At 36.4% G+C, this 27501-nt stretch overlaps 1 long non-coding RNA gene across 1 annotated transcript in view; it reads right to left on the reverse strand.

The window, feature by feature from the left end:
• Window positions 1–5882: 5882 nt before the first annotated feature.
• LOC116664282 overlaps window positions 5883–27501 on the reverse strand; it is a 33100-nt gene continuing 11481 nt past the window's right edge. The window contains exon 3 of the long non-coding RNA XR_004320717.1: window positions 5883–5913. This is a non-coding gene — a long non-coding RNA (uncharacterized LOC116664282). The remainder of the gene's footprint in view (window positions 5914–27501) is intronic.

Genomic DNA, 27501 nt, shown 5'->3' on the forward strand with positions numbered 1-27501 from the left:
TCAGTGCTTTTAAAAGATGAATGGCCATTTGACTTACCTGGGGATTTTCCTGAAGTGAAGATTCTGATTTCACAAGCCTGGGGCAGGGCCTGAGATTCTGCATCACTAACTGGCTCCCAGGAGATGTTCATGTTCCAGGTCCAAGCACCATACCTTGATCAGCAACAATCTCGATAACTGTAGGGGTTCCCATTTTAGAGTCACACTCACCACCTAGTCCCTCTCAAACATACACACACAGTTCCCATAACCCAATGTTTTATTTTAAAGATTAAGCTTAAATAGTTTTTCCCCGAAACTAACATCAAACTAAGTCAATTTAGAAACCAAATAAATTTAGAAATAATTTCAATTATTATCTGAATATTTTAGTGCATTCAGAATTAAATAGATTTAATAGTAATTACTTTTTATATAATTCAGTGATTTTTAAAAAAACTGATTGACTGGTTTCTTGTCAATAGAATAAAAGTATGATATGTCATCTCAACTTGCCTCTTCTCCCTTCTGCAAAAAATCCCCACGGTGCCTAATTCACTCTAGTCATCATAACAATGCCATTGGGAATAGTCACTGTATGAAAAAGCCCAGTACAGGTGCTTCGGGATTTACTTTCAGTTTCCATTAAACTTTCTTCTTTCTCTCAGTCTGATTTATGTCAGGTCCTGGACCTATGAAACTCATATTAATTTGGACAGCTGGCCCCTGCCTTTAAGCTGAGAGAGAGCTGGAAGATATTTTATTAATCACTGCCTCCCTCTTACCAAATATACACACACACACACACACACACACATCCCAACTTCCCCTGTAAATAATCAGCCAAAATGCAAAGGCAACATACTGCCAAGTCATTTAATGTATTGCTTCTGGGAGGAGTTTGTACATTTTTAACTTGATAATTTGCTCTATTCTCAAAGATAAAATCTTTTCTGAACACTAACAACTAACATCACCAAACTTTTCTTGTAATTACCCCAGTGACTTCATCTATAGGAGTATTTCCTAGACTCAGACACTTATTAGTAGGGATCTGCCAAGTCACTGAGTCCCCACGTTAGATTTTAATGAAGAACTAAGAGTTTACGTCAATTCAGATTGTAGAATTATTTTATTGTTATTGTTACTATTGTTGTCGTCGTTGTTGTCTTTATGGTGGGGCAGATCCCAGAGATTCTGATGGAGCGTGAGAGGAGGACTGGACACTTTTAGTAGACGGAAGGTGTGAAGATAAAGATGACCTAGGGAACTTATCTAAAATGCAGTTTGGTTCTATTCTTCCATCTCAAGCCTTTCATCTCTGGCATTCTGATTCATTAGATCTGAGTGCAATCTCCAAAACTGAAATTTTAACAAGCATCCTATGTGATTCTGATGCAAATGAGATCATACTTTGATAGTGATTTCATTACTCCAAAATACCTTTGCTCTTGAATCATTTAATATGAAAGTCAACATCTGAAAACATGTCTGTTTAGAGTTAGCAGAGGCTCCTTGTTTTGTAGACTGCGGCTATCCACATCAAACTCTTCACTCAGGAGTGTCCCTTCTGTTCTGAACATAAAAGGTATTTTGAATCATACATCTTGATCACTCAAGCTTGTTAAATGCCTCCTTCACACTTTCTAGAACTGATGTAACTTTCATGTTAGCATTTGCCACAGCTTAAATTCCTCTGGAGGCTTTGTTATTATTTTTTAACTGAAAAAGGACAAAAAAGCAAATGCACTTCAACAAGGGCATATACATTCTGCCTACTTAAAATTCCTGGGGTGAGTGAAATGGTTTCTGAACATGGTATACATTTTTTTAGACTAAAGAACACTTAAAGATCAACATGCTATATTAATGCAAGTTCAAACCACTCGGATGAAATGTAATGCTGTAGAAAGAAAAACACACAATGATCAAACTGAATTCCTCGAACTAATTATAAAACTGTGTAACTAAACATACCTTCATATAGCTCTTTACAGGGCAATTAAAAATAATTATAAATAAAATGTTATTAAAAATTGTCCTCTAGAGATTCCGATGTGAGTGAAAGGTTTGAGTAGAGAGAACAAAAGTTGAATTTTGGAGCTTAATGGAGCCTCTGAGAGCAGGAATGAGGAGACCTGGATCCTAGCACCAGCTAAGCCTGTGACTCAGTAACTAAAGGCAAGTAATACCTCCTTTCTAGAGTTACTTTCTTCGCCAATTTGACTTCTTATGAATGAGATTGTTCAATTTGGTGGTTTCCAGCATGAAAACCACTTTCTGGAACCAGAGGTAGCTTCAATATTTGAAAAATACTTATCAAAAAAACCCAAAACAAAGTAATATATCACACACCTACACATGCACACACACAGAGTGTGTACTCAAAATAAGAATGAACGGGAATATAAAATGACATATTTTTCATCTTGATCAGAATTAAAGTTACTTAGTGGGACAATATTGAGCATGTTCTACAACAGAAAATTTGTTGATGACTTCTTGAAAATTTATGAATTAAGAAAGTAGGCTAGGTATTTTTACTAAGCGTCACAGGTCACAGAAGTCAAAATGAAAAACAAACACAAAAACATTTCTTTCTGGTGAAAACCTGGGAACCACTAATTTAGTTACAAGCCCTGTGTTTAAGTAATTTATGTATGTATCTATGTATTTATTTGTTTGTTTATACTTCTGTAAAAATAAACATAGTTTAATATCTCAGTTATAATAACAGTATTATCATAAATGTGTATAAATTTTAACTTCAGTCATGAAGTTGATGGTGATAAATGTGTAGATTTTTGGAAAATGCCATAGGTAATTCTTAAATAGATTTTTTAAAAGACATGATGTTCTGTGAATCTAAAATTTGTATGCATATTGATCTGTACAGTTCATGGGGTAAGACTTCTGATTACTCCTGGTTATACCTGCCCTCCCTCTCCAATATATATATATATATGTATAAAACAAAGGAAAGGCAATTGCATATTGTGTGAAAGATGTTATGTTTCTCCAATGACAAAAATAAATGCAACAATGTTTTCCTATAAACTTCTCTCTTATATTTTCATTGGAAATTGAAATTTATTGGAAATATTATTCTCATCAACCAAATGTAAATTTCTCTACCTTTCAAAAGAGTCACTTATTCCAGAATAATAGAGGTTAAATTTCTTCCTTCTTAAAGAGGAGACAGATGAGAGAAAAACAAGTTTTAAGCACAATGGTGAGATTATACACTAATGTATTAAATAGAAGTATTGCTATTAAATTTTTTTTAAAAAGTAGGTAAATGAATGTAGTTAGTATTCTAAATCCAAGTGATGATAAAAAACAAACTATTCCTTCTATTCTTATTTTGAAGAAAAAAAAAATCATCTAGCACCCAAAAGCCTGTGGCAAGTTTATTTTACTTTATTGGGGAAGAAAAATGTTGCATCAAATCAAGGGAGGTTATCTATCTTCTTGGGCATCAGGCATAATACTACCAAATGAAATGTACCAGAATTATTTTCTGGCTATTTTAAAAATTTTAAGTAAATCTTTTTCATTGAAAATGAGTCCGTCAATTATTCTAAATACATTAGAAACACTATGAAAAAGCTTCTCACTATTTATAGACTCCCAAGTCTTAAACGAATTTAGAAGGTTATTAAATAACACTCATTCCAGTTCTCTGATAGTCATCTGTTTCTTGCTTGAATCCATCAGGGGATGAGAAACCCACTATGTTCTGAGGTAGCTTATTCTGTTGTTGGGCAGCAATGCTGTTTCTTATGCGCTGAAACACCCCTCCTTGTTATTTGCTCCTGGTAGTGTAATTCTGAATCTTAAGAACATACAAAAACAATGGATCCTCCTTCTCCTGAAGACTATCCTTTTGACAGATAAACAAAAAATTATTAGCTCCTTCTCATATGCATGTTTGTTTAGTTTTGACTGAAGTCGTCTGCCTTCCTCTTGAAGATGCTTAAGGCTCTATCTATGCTTGTAAAGTAGCATTTAAAAATGAGAATTAAACTTATCCCCAGACATATGCGTTTTAAAAGGGTTTTGCCTTACTTGGAAACAAACTAAAAAGTCAAGTCAATAAACCAACACAGGAAAGAAGACCCTATCTTTCCTGCTTCCCCTTGCTTCTGTTTGGCCTCTACCTGGACAGGAACTTTAGATTTTCTTACTCTTTACGCCTCTAACCAGACAATATGTGAGTCTGCTGTCCACATATAACCCTCAATCAGATCTGGTGAGTGATTTCTGGCTTAACGGCACTCAAGTTCATACAAGCAAATGCCACACCAACAACAAGAACACCTTCAAGATGCTTCGAAACTATGATTTTGTTAAACCTTCTGTTTGAGTATTTTCTAGGGTGTAAAAATACCACAGAAAGTTTTTTTAAACTTTTTATTTTGAGATAATTTTAGTTGCACATGCAGTTGTAAGAAATAATACAGAATGATCCTACATATTCTTCACCCAATTTCCCCCAATGGTAATGCTTTGAATTACTAGGTTACGGTATCACAACCAGAAAATCGGCATTGATGCAATCCATTCATCTTATTCATATATCACCAATTTTCCATGCACTCATTTCTGTGTTTATATTTGTTACCACAGTCAAGATAGAAAACAGTTCCATCACAGGGATCTTCCGCACTACTTTTTTATAGCTATACCAACTCCCTTCTTTCTTCATCCCTGGATATAGCTACTACTAATCTGTTCTATTTTCTCATTACAAGAATGCTATATGAATGGAACCATATAACCAAAAAAAATCTCAAAAGTATGTAATCTTTTGAGATTAGTGTTTCCATTCAGCATAAAGATCCACCCAAGTTATTTACATAACAATAATTTATTCCTTTTTAATTGCTGAGTGGTATTCCATAGTATGGCTGTACCATGTTTTGTTTAAACATTTATCCGCTGAAGGATATGTGGGTTTTTTATTTTTTTACTATTATGAATAAATTATGAATAAAGCTGTTATGTGTATTTTTGTACAGGTTTTTATGTGAACATGAATTTTCATTCCTTTAGGATTGACCAAGACTTCAGTTGCTGGGTTATATAAGTACAAGTTTAGTTTTCTTAAGAAACCACTAAACTATTTTCCAGGGTTTCTTATCAGCAATGTATACGTGACCCTCTATGCAAAACTGTTTCCATTTCCAAGGAACCCAATACACGGGCATTTAACTGTTAGCTTTTATTATTATTGCCTGTTGTTCCAACAGTCTCACAACTGGAATTACACTACACTTTTAGGATTTTTTCCTCATTTCCTCCCTGTAGTGGACAGTTTGTTGTGCTGCCCAAATTCCTGCTTCAGAACTAAGGCTTTCATTCCTCTAGCTGCTGAAAATGTTGCCTGCTAAAAGGTCACAGGTATAAGCCTCTTTAAGAATTACTCTGGATGGAGTAGAGTAGACTCACCCAAGATTATACCCCAGCCTTCAAGGGAGATCATGTCCAAAACTGGTTGATATGGAGGGACAAAGATCTAGCCCTTCAGTCTCAGTTTGCGCATTTCTGAAGGGCCAATCCAGCCTCAGACCTCCTGATGTGAGTTGTTGAGGCCCCTGTTGTGACTGCATCACAGTTCAACTCCTCCCTCTGGCCAGTCTTGCTTTCTTACTTCTGGAAGTCGATCTTTAGTGTATACCCCTACAGATATACACATGTATAAATGTCTCTTTTTCTAAGGAACACAACGCAAGGCAGTTAGCACCCAGTGCGGTACAAGGAGGTAGACACTCAAGTGGAATTTGGGAGTTGCTTCACCCACCTAGTGGTAGGCATAGCCTTGGCATGCTGCAGCAGTGCAGTTGTAGGAAGTTTACTGATGGAGAACTGGGGAAGTGTGCCAGTGGATGAGAATGCTGTCCTGGTGATGCCTTTGGGCTTGATAAACTTTTTCTGCAAAGGGTCAGATAGTAAACATGTTAAATGTTGCAGGTAAGCTTTTATCACAACTACTCAACTTGGCCATTGTAGCATGGAACTAGCCATAGATTATCCATAAATGATTGAGCATGGCTGTGTAAAAATGAAACTTTGCTTACAAAAAACAGGCAGCAGGCTGGATTTGGCTTATGGTCTGTTGTTTGTCCATGCCTTTTGTTGAGGGAAAAATGGAACATCCCATAAAAATCAAAGGGGAAATTAATGTATTGTGCAACTGCTATCATGAGGAAGGAGGTACCATCTTTTATAGCTCTCTTTGGGTTCTAGAGATAGTATATTTCATTCTTGGGACCACTGCTCTGCTTATTGACCTGATGACATGGAAGGTGGTCAGTTCTGAGTGGGTCTGGATTAAGAAAGGGTCCTTCAGCAGGTCCAGGCTACAGTTTAAGCTCCCTCAGGAAGCAGCACAAGAAACACTATAGTGAAAATAAAAAGATGCAGTATGGGATTCAGAACAAGCTCCAATAAAAGAATCAAAACTAATGCAGCCAGTTAGCGGTAGAGCTCTTTGAATCTAAGTTTGCCAGACACTTAATTTTTCTTATAGCCCTTAAAACACCTAGAATGGTATTGCATAGCACAGGAACCAAATAAAAAGATGTTCAAGTGTGCCAGTAGTTACGTGGCCTGATTAGTCAGGAAGTATTTGTTCAGAATTCAAACTGCTCTATGCCTGAACACGCATTGCCAATAAATAACTTCTTGTTTCATACATTTAAAGAACTATAGTCAGATCATTTTTTATGCACACCAAATTTTGAAATACTCAACTTTAGGTTTAAGAAGCTTCCAGATTATGGGAAGAAGTTCCATCAGGAGTCATGGTTGATTGGACATTTGACAACGGTACTAAGTAAGTAAACTCAGAGTCTGTCTGCAGTTGTATGGACATGTAACATTATACTCCTTTCCACAAGGGAAGAACTGATTCGTTTTTTTCCCTTCCCAACTAACAGAAGTGCTTTTCCATGTTTTAGTCTGATTTGCAAAAGAGCAGTCTTAAGGCTTTGATACCAAGTCAAATCAAGTTTGTGAAAAAATGCTGATTCACATCTGTGGAATGTTAAACGCTCCAGGATGAGAAGCAAGGCTGGGCAGCCAAGAGACTTATCAAGTTATCTGTGCTAGCCTCAAGCCAGGAATCTAGAGAGACACAGAGTCCAGTGGTGGGGCAGATTGCTGCTCCTGTTCCTGCTAGGATAGCAGAAGGATCTTAGCAGCTATTGAGCTGGAATTTGTGGCAGAAGGAAGTCACAGGGTAGGGGAAGTCAGCTGAAGGAGGGAAAGATGCAGACTAACAGTGCACACAGAACAACACGGCTACCTCTTACTAAGCCAGATATGCCTGTGGGCAGCAGATGACAGTCTAGTTTGCACCTAGAGTTTGTATAACACGTGAGCTCTAACCTTTAGCCTTGGATTCCTGAGTGGAAACGGATGAGATAGTGGACATCTGTTGAGAGGTTATTGTGTGCTAGGCACGGAGCTATTTTACTTACTTCTCACAAGACCTCTGTATCAGTAATCTTATTACTTGCATTTAATAGATGAGAAAATTGAGGTTTAAAAATGGTAAGAAACTTCAGATTCCAAGCTGTGTTATTCCAAAGCCCATAAACATAACCATCAGGCTTTATGGGCTGATTAAGGAAATGTAATATAGCGGGAACAGTTTTCTCCTTTGCAGGCCAGTGGAAGGGTTCAGTTTATTCAACCCATATCTTGGCTACTAACAAGGAGGTAAATTACAGGTCATAAGTATATGACAATAGATCCCAGATTTCCTTTCATAGCCCAGATTTTCATTACTGTTCCCTTTGATTATAACAATATTTGCCAATGTCCTGAATAGTTGATATTGGACTAAAAACTTTACTGTCTAGATTTTCTCTTGCTGTGGGAAATGACACAAAATTAGAAATTTTCTCATGTACCTACAGGGCCAACGCATTCTCTGAAGATGCTGGAAACTTTATGGGACTGATTGATTAGTCCTGATTTCCTGTGGGCTGTGTAATTGTTAATCCAATGTGGACCAATGTGGTCACTAGTTATTGGGTCACAAAGTTTCTGCACATTTGAGGACAAATGATTTGCTGGATGATACAGAACTAAGATCTGATTTCTAATATGAAGGAGAGTAGACTTAATATAAAAGAAGTATGTATGAATTAATCATGTATTTGTGATATCTTCTATTATATATATATGGATTGCATCTGAGGATGATTTGGGCAAGGAGGGTTGAAATGAGGTCAGAGAAGCCTCACAAGGGAGAAAACATGTCTTGAGGAACAATATTAGTTTTCCAGATTGAGAAATGAAAGGTGGTAACTGCAAGTACCATCAGTACAACTGGTATTGGCTGGTTAAACATTCTGTAATTAAAGAAGTAGGGTAGTTGGAAGTAAGCCTGGAAAGATAGGGAACAAATAATAAAGAGCTTTATAATCTATAGGGATAAAATTATATCACACCAAAGCGTCATCAGATGTTTACAATAAGAGTTGAGGAAAAAATCGTGGATATGGTTTCATACATTTCTTTGGGTTAGTTTTCTTTATGGGATTTATTTTTTCTTCATGGGATTTATTTTTTCTTCAAATCCCAGTGGACTGTTGCCTTATTTAATTTTTAAGTTCGTATTTTTAAACTATGGTATAAGTTAACAGTAAGAAAAAAATGTCTGTGCTTTGAGACGTTTTTGAGCAGAAGGAACTACAAAAAGGTTACGAACTGTCTTTCCCTTGAGAAATTTGAAACTAAAAGAATCTTCTCCTCTGTCAGAAATGCTTTAGAGAAAGCCGACTAGAGATAGGTTAATGAACACTGTTAGTGAATGACCTTACCGGGTCCTCCAACCAAACATTTCAGTGATTCTGTGATTTTTAGAGAGTTGCAAACAAGCTTTGCGACTTCATAATAAAATTGGCAAAGCAGCTTACAGTTAGCAAGGATTAGTGGGGCTCTGTGAGCTCACGGATTAGCCTTCATTTTTTTTAATCCCCATTTTTTTTTTAATTGAAGTATAGTGGATTTATAATGTTGTGTTAATTTCTTCGGTACAGCATAGTGATTCATTTATACATATACATATTTCATTTGATATTCTTTTTCATTATAGGTCATTACAAGGTATTGAATATAGCTCCCTGTGCTATATAGTAGGACCTTGTTGTTTATCTATTTTATATATAGTAGTATCTGCAAATCCCAAACTCCCAACCTATCCCTTTCCACCCACTTTCCCCTATGGTAACCCTAAGTTTGTTTTCTGTGTCTGTGAGTCTCCCTGTTTTATGAATAACTTCATTTGTGGCCTTTTTTTTTAGATTCCACATATAAGTGATAGGCATCAGAGACTTTATGTTTTAACGTGCCTGCCCTCACAGACAGAAATGACTCTGCTCCTTAATCTTTAATAGGCTCTGCGCTGTCAATTATTTTTCCAGTCCTGGAAATACTGAAAGCTTTATTCCTCAACCAGGCCTGTTGTGGTCAAGGTCATAGGTAGTGTTACTAGCTGGCAAATATAGAATAAAGTGCAGTTAATTGACCTTGTGAGACATGATTAGGAGTACGTTCATAAAGGCACAGAATCTCTGAATGGGAAATCACCTTAGGGTCACTTAATTAAATCTCCAGCTGGATTCAGGAATCCGCTCAGGGTCTCATCTGACCATATCTTAGGGAACATGAGATAAAATGGAAGATCTTCATAGAGAATTCCTTAGGACAATCTTTGTGTTTGCTCAAATACACAGCAATGTTATGTCAGGTCACCCATCAGAACCCAGAGCTTAGATACTCCCCCAAAAGGAAAATAACAGACAAAAGGGAGAAATTCTAAGAAGAAGAAAGATAGCTATTAAGAAAAAGAGGATGCATATTCAGTTACTAACCCTCAAGGACACTAATATCAAAGAGTGCCCTACATTTAGCAGAGGTGCAGGTATTCAAGAGATTAAAGATTCCAGAATCACTCAGATTTGTCCACGAATGCCCTTGTGGAAGTTCAATATAGGAGGAGCACTAATCCCTAGTTTGGGTCTCCCACTCCCTTCCAAGACCCAGGAGGGAAGAGGAGCCCTGCCATCTACACCTTTGAGAGGTTAGCATGTCTGTAAAGCAAGAGTTTTCATTCATGTGTACCCTGGAGCCACAAACCCCTTCTTCACATCTTATTACTAAAATGTATCATGAAACTGGGGGTCAGAATAGCAACCACTTGTAGAATACTCTTGAGTGAGTGTGAGAGGCTGTTAATTCCCAAGAAAGTGTTGTTTTGTAATTAACCATAATAGAAATGTACTTGGTGATAGCGATCTCGTCCCATCCTTGTTAAAAATGGCTCGAGATCTTCCCACGAAAGTCTACGAATATGTATGAAATTTGCTGATAATGATTCCTTATAGATTCAGTTCTTTCCTTGTTCATTTTCTTCTTCCTTCCAAAGAAGCTATGGGAGCCTAGATGCCAAGAACCATTTATTTGTACTTCCTTTGATATCAGCCAATGAAAATTATATAAATTCTGATTGGATGCTACTGTGATATAGACTTTTATTTCCCACTATTGAATGATAACAAATCACATTACTAGGTTTATATAGCACTAAAATTTAAACACATAAAAATTTTTGAAGGCTTACAGCACCCCCATCCTCCAGCCTTTATCATCCAGACTGGAATTCATGTTTAGCCCATTCATAAACAGATGCCTGCACATATTTCACATTCAGGATTTTGGAAGGATCTTGGTTTTCTTACAGGTCTGAGAGAATGGTGGCTCATACAACTAAAATATGTCTTCAGACTTGCAGCAATCCATATATTTTTAAAAATTGTCTATTTTTCTTTTATTTTCTCAGATCGGGACAATATTCATCTATTACACTTCCATTTTGCTTTTACTTGTGTTGTTTGGATGGTTGAAATGCCTCCCTTGTCCCATATTCTGCCACTAAATGACCAGAATATCATCACCTAATTTTCATATTAAAATGTTTAAATAATCTGCCCATTGTGGAATAAACTGCAATGGTGGCATGATGATGGTATTCATGAGACTTTCTGTGCTGTGTATAAGATTCTTCTAGCGCTGATAAGGGGAGTTGCAAAGTCTTCCTATACTGCTCATAATGAATAAATGCCAGCTGAGGTAAAAAGAAGAAAATTGGGTTAATCTGACAGAAAGGGCATAGATCCTTGAGGAGAAAGACCAGAAATGTGGCTGGAATTCAAGGATGTCTCTAGATTCCTTGCTTTCTTCCCAGCTGACTCAGATGGAAAGTCTGTGAGCCCTAGAAGTTTTTCTAAATCTTACATTGCTAGGGCTTGAATTTAAGAAATTCTAAAAACAATGATAAAAATGAGAATTGGGAAACTATGGAATTTAACTTTGAAACTCTTCGGTGAGATGGTCATAAGCTTCTTTATCAAACGATTCATCTCCACCTTTGAAGTAAAAAATTTGCACCAGTAGTCTGAGACAGTTTTATGGTAGAATTTTCCTGATAAAGTTACATTTTTCCCCAAATAACCTTTTCTATGACATTATTTGGATATAAATTATTTTGACCTCTACAGAAACACTGCAGGCTGCAGAGTAGTGTTTGGGGGATCTGTATGGAAGAACGTGTCAAGGTAATTGTAGAGGGAAGAAGCACCACTGCCAAGCTGATTCATTAATTTCCAGACAGATTCATGGTTTGTGAATCAATAGCTGAGAACTCAGGACCTCTTGGCTAGGAATGGGAGTGGTTGCAATAGGTCCAGTGACAAGCATCTGTTATGTCTGTCAGGGAGCAGTATGGTTCAGTGTTCAGTGTTTTCATCCTTCATATATTCCTAGATTTGAAGGAAGATGCTATTTAAATTTGAGCTAGCGGAGTTTTTAACAGTTATCATGACCTTATCACTTCCTATCAATATGCTGCTATCATTGTACCAGACTGGTATAAATGTTCTAATAGTTAATTTATGTTGTACTCATATAACTACTTTCTTAACTAAATCAGTTATATATTCATTATAATTAGTGATATATCAGCTGGATTGTTTGATTGTAAGAAACAGAAACCTAACAGATAACTTATCAGTAATATGGTGGGCAGCCATTAAGGAGTCAAAGGAAAAACTGAACAATCAATACTCAAAAAGAAAAATAAAACAGAGTAGAGTCTTAGAATAACTAAGTGATTCAGCTTCATCAGGTGACCCTCTCCCCCTTACGAAGGGGTACATTTGTTGACCTTGCCTCCAAGATCACGTGCAGTGTGGTAGAGGTAACTCCCTAAGTGAAAATCAAGGTGCCTTTATCAAAAGAAAGAGGAAAAGACGCTGGCAGTCAAAAACAAATGCCTGCCACCTAAACCTATAACCGAAATTCTTAATTACCTTCAGTGAGGAGGGTTGGCATTAATCACAGTAGAACATTCACTCATTCATTCATTCAAGAACATGTGAATGACAATTTTTGCCAGATTTTGTGCTAGGCTTTGAAGTGTGAAAAAGAGAGATGTAGTCCCAGTTCTCACAGGATACACATATTTCCTTCAGAGATATAGTTTCTCTTTACTAGATACTGTGACTGGCTAGCATCCAATAAGATTTTATTAGCTGGAATCATCAAAAATGTTTCAGATAGCACTTTTATTGTCAATTAATTATAATTGGTAGGTAGCAGGATACCTCTAGAGGTTCTGGGAATAGGATTAATTTAAATAAAAATATCTTGCAGGAAAACTAATCTGACAGTAGTCTGAAGAACAAATTTGGGTAAAGTAGAGAGTGACAGAGAGAAGGCTGGGAGGCCAATTAATTACCAGAGACTTATCAACTGCTTTCCTTCTAATAGAATCCAGAAAAAATATCAAAATAAAAATAATAAAATATTAACATTTCTTTATTGAGAGCTTAAGTGATTTATGTGCATAAATTTACTCTTTCCCCAATTTTTTCTTTACAACTCTGCTAGACACATACAGATAAGGTAATTGAGATACAGAAACTGTTGTCTTAAGTTGCTTATCTAATAAGTGGAGGAGGTAGGATCAATACAGGTTAACCTACCAGCACTTTGATCCTTTACCTTTCTTTAACTATATAATTATTGATAAGTGGATAGGATTAAAAGAATATATGATGCAGAAAGACCTTAGTCAATAAACTTCACATTTTTGACTGGGACTAACTATGGAAGATCATAGATTGCTTGTCTCAATTAAAGCTGGATCTCAATAGGAAATAAACTTCTTCTAGAACCTTTGTAATACAAATATTAACAAGCATTTCATCAACCAGTTTTTTAAATAAATTTATGTGAATTAACTTTATTTTTAACAGTGGGTAACAATTACCTATGATTGGGAATCACATAAAAAAGCTCAGATCTTCTATTACATCTCCTGACTTATTCTCTAGAGAAATATGTGCCTGTGAAGTTTGAGTTTTATTTCTTACCATATCTTGTTTTGTTTGTTTTCATGTATAAGAGACAGGATTCTCCGTGCTGGTTATTTTTGCATTTAAATGCTTCATTTGAAAAAGTTTGATCTGTTTTCCTTATTTGTAAGGTTATTGTAAAGTCTATTTATCACCTTTCCTATTTCCATTTCCCATTTCCGTGCAAGTCACACTCACTTTTAAATGTGGCAGACAAGCATCTATTAAGCCACATCTCCACCTTTGTAAAAACCAAACACTTGTGGTTCCCTGAATGAAACAGAGCTTTATTTGAGACTGATTGCCTACTGTGGCATATAAGAATGAAAAATAGAATGAATGCATGGAATGTATTTATAAAATAGTGTTTTTATACATCCATAAATGAATATTATAAATAAAATGACTCCTTATCAACTCACAATGCAATAACGTGAAGGGAATATTCTAGTGATCCTGTCTTCCTAGTTTCCCCTCAACACCAGTGATAGAATAAGGAATTATGGACTCCGCACAAGACACAAAACAAATGAACAACTCCACAACCTTGACTGATACCATCAATCTTTCTCAAAAATACAAACACTATTTGACTACTTCCATAATTTGTTTTCTCTACAGAAATATAATAAAGAGAGCCAATTAATTTTCCCTAACCCATTTCAAAGTGAGGAAAGTCCTCCAACAGTGTTGAGTTTTTCTTTTTCAGTTTTTGTCAATTTATGAGTGTTAGAATTTATCTTACAGAGAGGCCATACGCAAAAGGAAAATCCATTATCTTTCAGTAGAGATGAGAAAAGACTTTATGGAGAAGGGACGTTTAATAGACTAAAAGGATGACTCATTATAAAGTAGGTGGAGCTATGGATGGGATAAGAAAATAAAATGATCTTATCTGTTGCTAATTTGATTTATGATATTAAGTTCAGTGGTTGCACCTTTACAGTTCTATCAGACTTAGCTTGGAATGTATTTGTAAGTAACCATAGTAAGAATTACACATGCCACTGTTTCACCGAAGTCTCACATTGAAATCCCACAGAATGATTCTGACCCACAGAAACCAAATATTAGCAAGGAATAGACATGTTTCTGTAAATTAATGGAGTCTAAACCAAGAACCTCAAGCCACTATATTGACAGAAACTCAGTCATTCTAACTACTTTTCTTATCTAAATAGAAGGAAATTCATGGAACTAATATTTAAGGATTTAGACTATGTAAAACAAGTCAAAAGTGGAAGATAAATGGCCTATGTCAAAGCCAGGAAAGAGACCTGAGTCCTCCAATGCACATTTTTTTTTCCTGCAATTGAAACTTCTTTCATTTTCCATTTTCAGGCTACTCTCCCAGCTAAAAACACACATATATATTTTTTTCAATGAAAGATTCTGGATTTTATTTTATTTTTTATTTTTTTGTACGAGAACAGATTTTTTAAAACATTTTTTATTGAGTTATAGTCATTTTACAATGTCGCATCAAATTCCAGTGCAGAGCACAATTTTCAAGTTATACATGAACGTACATATATTCATTGTCACATTCTTTTTCACTGTGAGCTACCACAAGATCTTGTATATATTTCCCTGTGCCATACAGTATAATTTTGTTTATCTATTCTGCATTTGCCTGTCAGTATCTACAAATTTTGAACTCCCAGTCTGTCCCTTCCCACCTCCCTCCCCCTTGGCAACCACAAGTTTGTATTCTATGTCTATGAGTCTGTTTCTGTTTTGTATTTATGTTCTTTTTTTTTTTTTTTTAAATATTTTTAAGTTTGCAAATAAACCATTCTTTTTGTATGGACGAAAATAGCTTAATTCTCTCCTCTATTTCTATTTTATTCCTTGATAAGTCAGGATGTTGGCAAACTAAAGTGTGTCCAGAGAAGCATAATTAATATGGTGAACGGCCAGAAAATTATCATGTATAGAGAACAGATACAGGGACAGAAGATACTTTGTAGAAGAAAGTGTGTTGTAAGATATCTGTGACCCCTAGGTAGGCCTTGGAAAGATGGAGAGTGCTTATGCTGGTTAGTATCAGAAGATAAAGCTAGTCTAGTTATGTGCAAGCTAAAGGGTAATTTTACTTCAATATGAAGGACATATCTAAACAAATTATTTTGTTATTCTGCCTCCCATTCACTTATTAAATAATATTTGTTCAGTGCTGGGTGTGAAGATTAATAAAACAGGGACTCTGCTCTCATGAAATTTAAATTCCATTCAGAGGAAAGGGACAGAATCCCATGTGTTATGGAGGACGGTTCGTGCTATACTAGAGGTGAGAACTGAGTCATCCTGTGGCACTGTGTGGGCAGTTAGCACCTTGACTCATCTCATCTGTCCCTCTTCACAGCTTTATATTAAAGGATGCTCAGTACTTGAATAAAGGAAACAGAATAGACTTCATCAAAGAGAATAGACTTCCTTGATGTACATGTGCACTCCCTCCCTGAGAGCGGTCAAGCAATATTCAAGACATGGCCCAGTCTGAGACGCAGTTGAAGGCATTCAGTATTGGAAAAAAGTTTGAAAGAAATCATTACTAAGAGCTCTTACAGCTGTATGTTTTGTGGGCCTGTGCCTAAAATAGGAAAATGGAGATGCATTCTTCACTTTTTTTCTGTCTCAGCCTCAACAAATATAGTTCTCTATGGAGAGCTCAGGAGGTCATCTACTCATAAGAGCTTTTCATACCATTAAAATCATGGTAACTGTTTGAATGCCGAGAAGGTAATATAAAGATCATTAATTATTGATTAAGTCTAATTATCATGTCTTCTTATTAATATTGAGAACATTTTCTCCCTGTAATGTAATGCCTTTATGAAAATCAGATTGGCAACAAAAGCAGCCAAGTAGTCCCCTAACATTGATTATATCTGTGAAAGCTGCTCTGTGAAATATGTTCTTCTTAAAATTCAGAATCCCAGACAGGGGAAGGTTAGAATAATGAGGCCATTAAACTGACTTATGCTGACAATGATCAATTAAGATATATTATAGCAATATAGACCTTCCGGAAACCTGCTTCATTGGGAAGTCTGCTTGTAGGACACAGTTCTTCATCTTAAATAAACGTCTTGTCTGTGTTTATGGATGTCATCTTGTAGGTTTAGATGATACACCAAAGTTATATCCAAATTCCATCGCAAGGAAAAGAAGGGGCGGGGGAGGAGAGAGAAAGAGAGAACCTCCAAAATGTACTATTCCTTGCAGGGAAATTCCATTTATTTGTGATTTATTTGTACACAAAATGCAGTATTATGATGGATGTTTACAAAAAAGGAGCATTTGGACCAAAATTTAGAGGTTTGGGGAGTGATACAGTTTTAAGAGTTTTGAATAAAGTAGTCCTAGCAGGCAAATAATTTGAAGTAAAAACTACTTTTTTTTATGTGACTATTCCAGTTTATATAGCATTTTAACAGCAAGTTTAATCTCTCTCATTAATCTTCAAAACAATCCTATGAAGTCTTGAAAAAGATATCTTTATAAAGGAGGAAATAAGGCTCGGAAACGTGACATAATCTGCCTAAAGGTATGTCATTAGAAAATGTCAGATCTAGAATTAAAGTCCAAGCCTTCTGGCTCCAATTTTTATGTTCTTCATTACCCTATATTGATGAGGATATCATCTTGGAAATTATATGTAAAGTCGGCAAATTATGGTTAGAAAAATGACTCCATCCGACAACATTTGTTTGCTACTATTACTGCATTCAGAGGGCTACAAAAGATAATCTGAATACATTTTTGAGTATTATAGACAAAAAATTCCTTTTCTAAGGACGATGTGAGCTTAAAGAAGGTGGGAAAATGATAAATGCCTATGAGGGAAATTATAAGAGAATCGCATGTATTATGCTCAATTTCCTTTTCTATTTAATAAATTTCTGTTCCTTTTTCTTTTTCTGAATATAAAAGTAGCTAGAAGTATGAAAGAAATTGTGCATAATCCAACTATCTACAGGAAACCACTATTGACATTTTGGCTTTTTTCCTCCTATTCTTCTCCTGTGCATCTTTACATAGTTGATGTCATGTCAGAGTTACATGTTATATCTTTATTTGCTCACGTACTATGGTCATAATCATTTTCCATGTCACTAGAAATCTTTGTAAATAATATTTTACTTACATGCATAATATTCCACTTAATAGGATAAACAATTTCACTTCAGCACTTTCCTAATTTTTGATGGTTTTCAACTTGTCACTCTTTTAGGTAACACTATAATGAAAATTTCAAAAGAAGAATACCATTCCCTATATTGTATTGTTATGTTATATAAACAGATCATGGTTTATATGACATATATGATTTGCATTATATATTTATATCAATATATAATATAGTATTTATATGACTTCTAGAAATAGAAATGGTTAACATGAGTAGAGATTATGGAGATACTAGTGATAACTCTAATTAGGTGATAAATCATGATAGACAGATGGAGAAAGGAAGAAAGAAGGAAAGAAATAAAGAGAGAAAAAAGAAAAAGAAGGGAAGAAGGAAGGAAGGAAAAAGACTGATAGCTCATGGTGGTTTAAGCAAGGAAGCATGAAGAGGGCATTCTAAAACGATATATAGAAACGGGAGGGAACATATTTTCGTGGAGGTTGAGGGGCATTTTTTTTGTAAAGCAAGAGAACTGTTAGGAATGGACAACATTTTGGGCACATATTTAATATTTAGAGATATTAGCAAGAGGCAGTTGAAGTCCTCTTTAGATATTTGATTGGTAGGGGAGTTTTAGGAAACCTGATGTGTTAGGGCCCAAACCGGAGATAGAAACCACACCAGTAATTCGACAGAGAAGATTTAATGTAAATAATTTTAATTAGGAATAAGATTGCCAACTAATGAAAGAGTAAAAGAAGAATTCAAAGGTGGGAGAGAAGTGGCAACAGCCAGAAGCTGCTGCTATGTCACCTCTGCAGCCGGGGAACAGAGGAACGAGGGAGGAGGGGTCCCGTAGATCTGAAAATGAGACTTTCGGGGAGAGGGCTCTGCTCCCCGCGCTGCTGGTGCATCTGAGCTCAGGGGAGGTGCCTCAGCCCTCCAAGAAGGGGATGCTGCTGCTGTGGGAACAAATCCCACCATCATGGGGACAGAGCTTTGCAGAGATGCTACTCACAGGAACCACAGGCCCACAGAGATCCCTCAAGAAAACAGACAAACATGAGCAAGTCCTGTCTTTGGCTTCAACCTTCGGCTTCCCTCTAGCGCCCTCTATTGACAGCGTCTGTCAGGGAAAAGCTGCCCAAGCCGAAGTCTACAGTGTCAGGTGCAGCATCCCAGAGTACAGAAGGGTGGGCTTGGAGCTGAAAAATAGCCAAATAATTGGCATAGCTCCTATGTTCTGACATGGACTGAATAAACGGATCACTGCAGGAAATACTTCTATTTAGGATGAGCCACTTAGAGCCGAGATCCTCTCCCTCCTTCTTGGATTGTGGAAATGGAAAAATCTCAATTCTGACGAAATTCCATGCTTATAAAGAAAATTACACTGAGAACCAGTGTGCATGGGTCAGAATGTCTCCTCTGCCTCTGGATTATCTGTGGTGACCCTGAGCAAATTATTTACATTGCTTAGGCTCAGTTTACTCTCTAATAACATGAAACTATGTTTTCTAAAACTTCATTTTATGAAGGTTTTGTGAGGGCCAAAATAAGATAATCTTCTGAAAGCATTTTGTCTGTCACCAGATCATTGGTTTCCTTTCAAAATCCAGATAGTTTCTAAGTAGGACAGGGTGAATTTCTACATCTCTTAAATCTACTTTGTGTCTATTCTTATGATAACTACCTAGGTTTATGTATATATTAAATACACCTTTTCCAGTGAACTTTAATCCCTGACTTTAATTTCTTTTCTCTTCAGTGTGTATTTCAAACATTGATGGACTTTATGGACTAATCCTGTACAGTATTGCTTGAAACGTATCACTTTCTTGCCTGCCCATTGTTCAGTGACATTAGTCTACACTGTCCACATTGTGGTCACATGCTATTTAAGCAACATCTCATTACATCTTTACCCCCACCCGCATTTTCTAAAGTCTATCTCCATAACATATGTTTGTAAAATTGAAAATAAGCATAACTTCCTTTGAACTTCTAAAACAGAACAGTTTATTCTGTGTAAACACACTGCACACGCGTGCTCGTTAGAGAATCTTTTTATACAGTAGCACATTATTTATTTATTTAAAATATTCTTCTTGTGAGATTGTATGCTTTTTGATATTAGAGGTCATTTTTGTATCCATACTTCTTACAGTGTCTTGCAGGTCAGACTCACATAATAAATACTTGTTGCATAAAATATTTGCAGAAGATTTGGCAGAACTTTATGTTCAATTTGATATAAGGTGCAAAGGGGACAAAGCAACCAAAGATGACTCATGTTTGTGAGCCTGGGAGTGATGGGGACTTTTATGTAATACAGAAACTTGGAATGAATGATGTTTTAGAGGAAGGTTATGAATTCCATTTGTCAACATGTTTAGGTTTGGCTGTTAGGAGAAAGCTTAGTGGAAGTGTTTTATTCAATTAAGAGACTGTTTTGAGAGATGTGGCAAAAAGAAAATAAGCAGTGTTAGAGTTATACCTGAGAGGTTGAAATTGAAACAAGTGGCTGTGGTTCCTGAGGGAGGAAGAGCAGGAAGGCCTAGGAGAGAGTCGTTCACCTAATAAAACATATTGAGCACATACCATGTGCAAGGAGCCATTGGTGACTTCAGTAGATAAGGTTCCTAACTGTTGTATAGCTTAAAGATTCACTGCTGTAAATTGGTAGAAGCAAAACATAAAACAGGAATGGTCAGGTGGGGAAAAAATGTTCATAGCCACTCACTCAACAAATGTTTCTGGAGCGCCATTCATAAACTAGTTGTTGGGTTCTTTTCTTCAGGATATAGCAACAAACAAATCAGAGAGCCTCGGAGACACTGCAGCTTGGATCTAAAACCCTAGGGGACCAGCAGATAAGGGTGTTGAGATGGTTAGTGGCAGAGTCAGTTTCAGCCAGAGGTCTCCTTCAATTGTGTCTGAGCCTGGGAAGTTTCTTTTATCTGTCCTGGCTTTTTTATGAACAATAATTTAGGTTCTCTAGCTTCAAATATAGCTGACCTACCCCTCAGCTCTTGAGAGAGAGTGTGGACACTATCTAGAAGAGTGCTTCTAGCCTAACAAGGAGGGTGCCCTAGATCCAGGCGGGGACTCCTATCTTGATGAAGCCCAAGGGTCTTACATTCTCTTCTCAGTAGATCTTTTTCACATCTCAGGGCATCAGACCACAGGACTCATCTTGAGCAGTTGTTCGGGCATGGTTTGGTTATATTTGCCCCCATTATTAAGTTTTCTGTTGCTAGAGCCTAGTTAAAAAGAAAGACATTTGGGTAAACCAACGTTCTGTTCAAAAGCTACTTCCTTAGAAATATCTTTGTATCAAAAGAGCAGCTATCTATCACTCTCTATCCCTCAATCCTTCTTTATTTTTCTCTAGAGCTCATGTTACTACCTGACATTGTCTTCTATACCTGTTCTTTATATGTATTTATGGTTTGTCCAGCTATTTGAATGTAAGTGTTATGAAGATGAAGACTTAAGTTATTTTATTATTACTGTATTTCCTGTCCCCAAAACGCCTGACACATAATAGGTATTTAATAAATACTTGCTTAATTACTATATTGAATGAAAGACTGGACATTTGTTGTTGAAGCTCTCTACTAGAACATCATTTTCATTATTTCCTTATACAAATTTGATGCTGAGGATTTTCCTTCACAGGTTTGTCTAAGCCTTTTATATAGGAAGAAGTCCCAGAACTTGGCATGTCTCTACAGCTGGACATGGGGACCAAACACCTAAGGTGGTGTTTGGGAGAAGAGATAGTTTATCTCAGGGATCCAGACACAGGGAAACAAAGTAAGAGTGTAGTTGTCTAAGTCAGCGGTCTTGAACTAAGAAGGGGCTCTTTCACTAGGGGTGGGACATGTGAACCTGCAGACAGGTTGGCTCGAGTGTGAGTCTCTTTAGCACTGGTCCAAAGCTCTTTACAATGCTTTCTACTAAAGGCTGGATTGTTACCTAAGTTTGGACAGAACTAATCCTGTCGTGGAAGGTAAAGTGGCACCCCATGGGGAGAGAGGCCATCGAACTATGCAGAAGCGAAGAAGGACACTTTAAGTTTCTCCGTAGCTGCGGCTGCAGAAAAGCCAAATAACCAGTCAGCTCACCAAGGGATTCAAATTAGTGGTTACCTGAGGGGTTACAAGGACTTATTTGCTTGACCAAAGTGACCATAAACCTCAGTCAAAATTATCAGTTGGTGAAAGCTTTTAAAACATTGTATAATGAACGGTCATATGTATGACCAAGGACGATGAAAGTATTTGTTTTTTGAAGTTCCAGTGATCATTTCTTCTCGGTGTTTAGCATTTACCATCCAGTGAGCAACAAATACTTTTTAAGCAGAAATAGAGTTGAAATCTAAAGCTCATTAAATCCGTTTGTGAGTATCTGATGTCTCCCTAATTAAAGTCTAACTCTACTTCTCAGTAAATACTTCATGGAGAAACGATGAGGTGAAGCCCCAAATTACTAATGTTTGAATAGGAATACTAAATATACTCTGGCATGTATCCAAAGTATCATTCAGTGCCGGTACTAAAACTGAATTAGTCTGGAGCACGTGGTCAGAAATGTCTTTAATGCTAGAGAGGGTCCCAGAATAGGGTGCTACCCTCACTGGTGACGGTGAGCTTCTATGTCCTTGGCTGTCTTCTTTTCCTCTAATTCAAGAAGAATAGGTTTTTGTTTTGTCTTGTTTAAGTCTGGCCAAGATTGCCTCCAAGGTGTTTTTCAGTCTCAAATTTCTTGCACCTTCAACCTGTGCTCTTTGGACTTCCCGGTTCCTCTGAGCCACCAGCATGGGGACTGTGGGGAGGGTTCTGGTCAGACAGGCATTTCAGCCAGAGCAATTCGATTTTTGCCTCTTTTATACACTAGGATTTTCAGTATATTTTCATTTGAAGAAAGTGTTTTGTGTATAAAAGCAATGCATTTTGGGGATAAAAGGGACACAGTGGGACTGGGTACATGCCAATGAACTGCCAGGAAAAGGAATGGTTTTTGTTAATTATTAGTCTTTGAACTTGATTTTTGTGATTCTGATGGTCTCTGACTACATTAACATGTGTTTAGCTCTATTTACCTCTATTACATGATTCATATTCAAATATGGTTTGTTGTATTAATCAATTACCAATGTATGAAATCAGGACAGGAATTCATGTTTGGAGGAAAAGCATACTGATAAATACCTTCCATGAAAACAGCAATGTTCTGAAGAAAGGAATATTGATGTGTCTGAGGCTGCTCCTTAAGTGGGATAATTAACATAACTCTGGAATTAGCTATGCATGGTAGACCTTGATATCTGACAGCAAAACAACCAAAGTCACTCCTAGGAATACATTAACTATGTTTAAAAAACATATTATGGAGACTAATTAATTTAGTGGTAAAGTTTGCTTCTTCATTCTGACACAGTACATTTAATTATTAAATGAGAATGCAAGGAGAATGGTATTTAAAGAGGGGAGTTAATGGGGTGAGGGAAATTGAGAGTCCAGAATAATCACAACCTGAGCCAAATAAGGTAAATCTTTTGAGTAACTTACATTTTAGCAACTATATGATGTAACACCTTTTAAACACAGAAATATTTAACTTGGCATTAATTCTTAATCTCAAGTTCTGTGCCTTTGAGAGAATATAATTATAATATGAGATACATATTTGGGGAATTACCAAGCAATGGCAGCAGTGATTGGGACCTCTGACTTAAGAGGGACATTGAAAAGTCATTGAGTTACATGCCAGGAGATTGGGGTTTTCAGCTAAGCTTTACCATACATTACAGACCATGGACAATTAATATCTACTCTCTGGTGTTTCCATAGTTTGAGCAAATTGAATCAGTGATTTCTAAAACTCTTCCTAGCTATATAATTACATGACTTAAAATAAAATAGAAAGCTCAGACTCACAACACACGTTATTCCAAAGAATATATTTATGATAAAACCTAGTTAAGAAAAAGAAATTTGATTTTATAGCAATCTCTGTGTGGAGGAAAAACAATTTGAAAGCTAGAAGATAGAAGCAGTGATTGTCAGAGGTATTAATAAATTTTTAAAAATCTCTGAAAAGGTCATATCTGGCAATCAAGAGGAAAATGGACACTGCTTCTCTCAAATGATTTTTGTTCGAGAAGACAGTGGTCTTTTGCTCCTCATCCCTCTGTCTATTGACTCCAATAGAGAGGAGTTTGGTGGAGTTTAAGTTCCACCAAATTTGAATTTGATTTTAAAAGTTATAAGAAAACTCCACTATTGATAAACACTCCCTTCCCTAAATTACTATCATGTGTAATAGTTCACCGCTTGACACACGAATCATTCACATACCTTAACTGCAAATAACAGACCTCGTTCTACTCATTTTAGCAGGAAGAGATTTATTGGGAACCCATTAAGTAGGACAAGGAGACTTGTGTGGGTCAAGGACCAGCTGAAATGCTAATTATCTAGGAGCAAATGCCCAGGAAACACATACACAAAGGGAACACCAAAGGAATGTGGTGACAACATACCACTTCTACCATTGACGTTTATAGCTGATCGTGCTCAGAGCTCTTGGAAACCCACCAAGAGGAAACAAATCCGCTGCCTCCACACTTCTCAGCAGATCTGTTGTGCCCACATGTGACTGTCTGTGAAGGCTGAATGATTTAACTGTGAGGTGTACAATCTTCCAGTGTCATTTGCTTTTTACCCATCTGTCAGATGAGGATAGTGAAAACTTTAAAGTTACTAAGTGAGGGAGCAGAAAGAAGCAGCATAGATTTCTTGAGTCTCTGGTTAAAGGAAAGCCACCAAATAAGAGAGCTGCCTGACAAAGAACGTAAGTATCTGATGAAACAAGTAAAGAACAGATCCTTGAAGCTAACACAACATTGTAAATCAACTATGCTTCAATTAAAAAACCGTGTCAATTCATGGAGTTAATTTATAAATTAATTTATAGATTATCTGTTAAAAAAGCTAATGCAAATTCCTGTAATTAATACATGGGGGGGGGGGAGAAATAACATTATTCATGAATATACATGTAACTCAGAAAAATAGTTTGATTAATTTCTAGTCATCTATTCTGTCACTGGTCACAATACAGTCCTTAATGTTCACAGGTAGCTTCCTTCCTATGGTTCTCTTCCTTGTCCCTTTGTTCTCAGTTAGCACTATGTTTACCTAGAAGGGTATTTTACCTAGGGAGACTTCCTAAACCTTTATTTTGAGGTTTGAACTCATGGTCCCCAATTATTTGGAGCTGCTATCATCTTTATCTCTGAACATAGACGAAATAAGGAGGTCCTCCAGGGGGTCCTTTGTGTTTCAAATTCCTTCCTGCCTGCATCGTGTAGCACCAACATTTCCCCCTTTTGATGACCAGGATTAATTGTATTAGCAGCAGTTTTTCTTTTTCTTTCTTTCTGTCTTTCTTCCCTCCCTTCCTTCCTTTTTTTGCCTGTGCATTCAATGATGAGTGAGGCCTGAAATAATCATTGTCTACTTGTCTATGTCACCTTGGAATTAATTGAAATCATTATTGTTGACCCTAATGAAAAAAATCTTCTTTGTGTGTTAAGATCTCTAAACTAGCCCACAATCAAGGAGAAAAAAAATTAATGAACACCACCTCCATTTCAACACTCCAGTTTCTGTACCTATATTTTCTGGCCATGGGAGGCACAGCCAGAAAACATGGTGGTCACTAGTTCAATGAGTGAACCACATTCTGAAAGGAAGCACCTTAACTTTGCTTGGTGATGTCTTCCAGCTGGTGCTCTAATTGTGTCGTCAGTGGCCAGTTCCACATTCTCTAACGCCAGATGCTTCTGTATGATTGGATACATGGTAAGATAGCCATTCTCATGAGCATAAGCTTATTGTATTACTTCCCATAAGTGTGTTCAGAAGCAATGCTATGGGTGTTCTCGTAATAGTGAGCTCATAAAGTCCACAGTGTTGCCATTGGAAACACGGAGGGTAGGAAGGGAAAAAGCAAATACCAGTATCTATTTCAGTGAGGACAAATCACTGCCCCTCTCATGATGGAAGTAGTCCAACACGTCCAACTTCACACCAGCAGCTTGCTAGCCCTCCTAGCTGCTGTTAAATCCCCGTTGTGGATTTAAAGGTTTTCTCTGATTCCGGCAGACTGGACAGTCAGTATTGTCCTCACCTTTGTGAGGTGAAGTCCGTGTTGTTGAGCTCGTGTTTAACTTCTTTCCCTGACTCCATATCCACTTTGTTCAGGAGGTCTTCTAACAAACACTGGCATAAACAGAGAAAGGGACTAAGTGTAACCACAACACTATCATCACATCTTTGTAATCCTATTCACATGAGACACAAATATTCTGACCTTTGTCTTATAACTCTTCTCCAATCTTCTCTGCCAATAATCTTCCGATTTTATTTCTTCCATGTGTCTGGCTATTGGTTCAAAATATTAACCATGGCCAGTGAATCAGTAGATCTGAGCCTCTAACCATGTAATTGAATTTACTGGAGTTTATTTAACCATTTATCTACTGAAGGGCATCTGTGTTGTTTCCATGTTTTGGCTATTTCAAATAAAGCTGCTGTGAACCTCTGTGTACAAGTTTTTGTGTGAATCTGTTTTCATTTATCTGGGTAAACGTCCAAGAATTCAATTATTGGGGTTGTTTTGATAATTGTAAGTTGTATATTTATATATTTTTGAAAGAAACTGCCAAACTGTTTTCTAGAGTGACTGTAACATTTTCTATTCCCACCAGCAGGGTATGAATAATCCAGTTTTTCCACATTCTCAGCAGCATTTGGTGTTGTCACTGTTTTTCATTTCAGCCTTTCTGATAGACGTGTGGTGATATGTCGAACATTTTTCATAAGCTCATTTGACATCCTTCCATTTGCTTACACAGCTTCTTTGGTGATATGTCTTTTCACGTCTTTCGCCCAGTTTCTAACAGGGCTTATTACTATTATAAAATGTTGAGTTATGAGAATATCTTACATGTTTTATATACTATTCCTTGTCAGATATATATTTGGCAAATATTTTTTTTCCACTCCATAGGGTGTCTTTTTATCCTCTTCACACAGTCTTTTCACAGAGCAAGAGTATTTTTTTTAATTTTAATGAGGTCTAATTTATTAACTTTTCCTTTTATGGTTTGTGATTTTGGTGTCAAGTCTAAGAACTCTCTTTCTAAACCTGCATCTTGAAATTTTTCTCATTTATTGGTTTTTGATGACTTGGCTAAATTCAATTTTTTGGTCAAATTTCCAAAGAATCTACAGTTGATACTCATTTGATAAATGGAGGAAGGACATGAGAACAGTGGGAAAGTATGGATGATTTAGTGTAGTAGGAAGATCACAGCCTTAGATGACAGATAGACTCCAGTTTAAATTACAGTTTTGTCATATATTGGCTATGTGATATTGGTGTTTTTACTTATCTCTATCAATTTTTTGATTTCCAAAATAGAGATAGTAATAACTATATTATTGTCATATAATGCAATATATGTAATATAAATGCAAAACCATGTAAATGTCATGGATTTGCATTGTAGATAAAATGATAGTCTTTAGCAGAAAACCTGCCATTTGGCATATACTAAATAAATAGAAAAAAAGATATTGATGTTTATATTAGTCATAATCATACATTGAATTATGTGCCAGCATTTATTGATGTAGAGGAATTTAGTTATGACCCCTTCCATTCTTAAACTGACATTCAAGGCAATGAAGAAGCCAAAACTTGAGACTTTATCTTGTAATAAGAGAACATTATTTTGGCAAGTGATAGGAAACTTGGTGTGCAAAAAAATCAATGTTGTTAATGTTCATACTGCCTTTTGATAATTTGGCAGTTACTTAGACAGCTAAGTTTTAATAGTGTTAATTGATTTATAATCTACACTATTTCCAGTCTGATCAA

Source organism: Camelus ferus, chromosome 1, assembly GCF_009834535.1.
Source record: "Camelus ferus isolate YT-003-E chromosome 1, BCGSAC_Cfer_1.0, whole genome shotgun sequence".
Lineage (NCBI taxonomy): Eukaryota > Metazoa > Chordata > Mammalia > Artiodactyla > Camelidae > Camelus > Camelus ferus.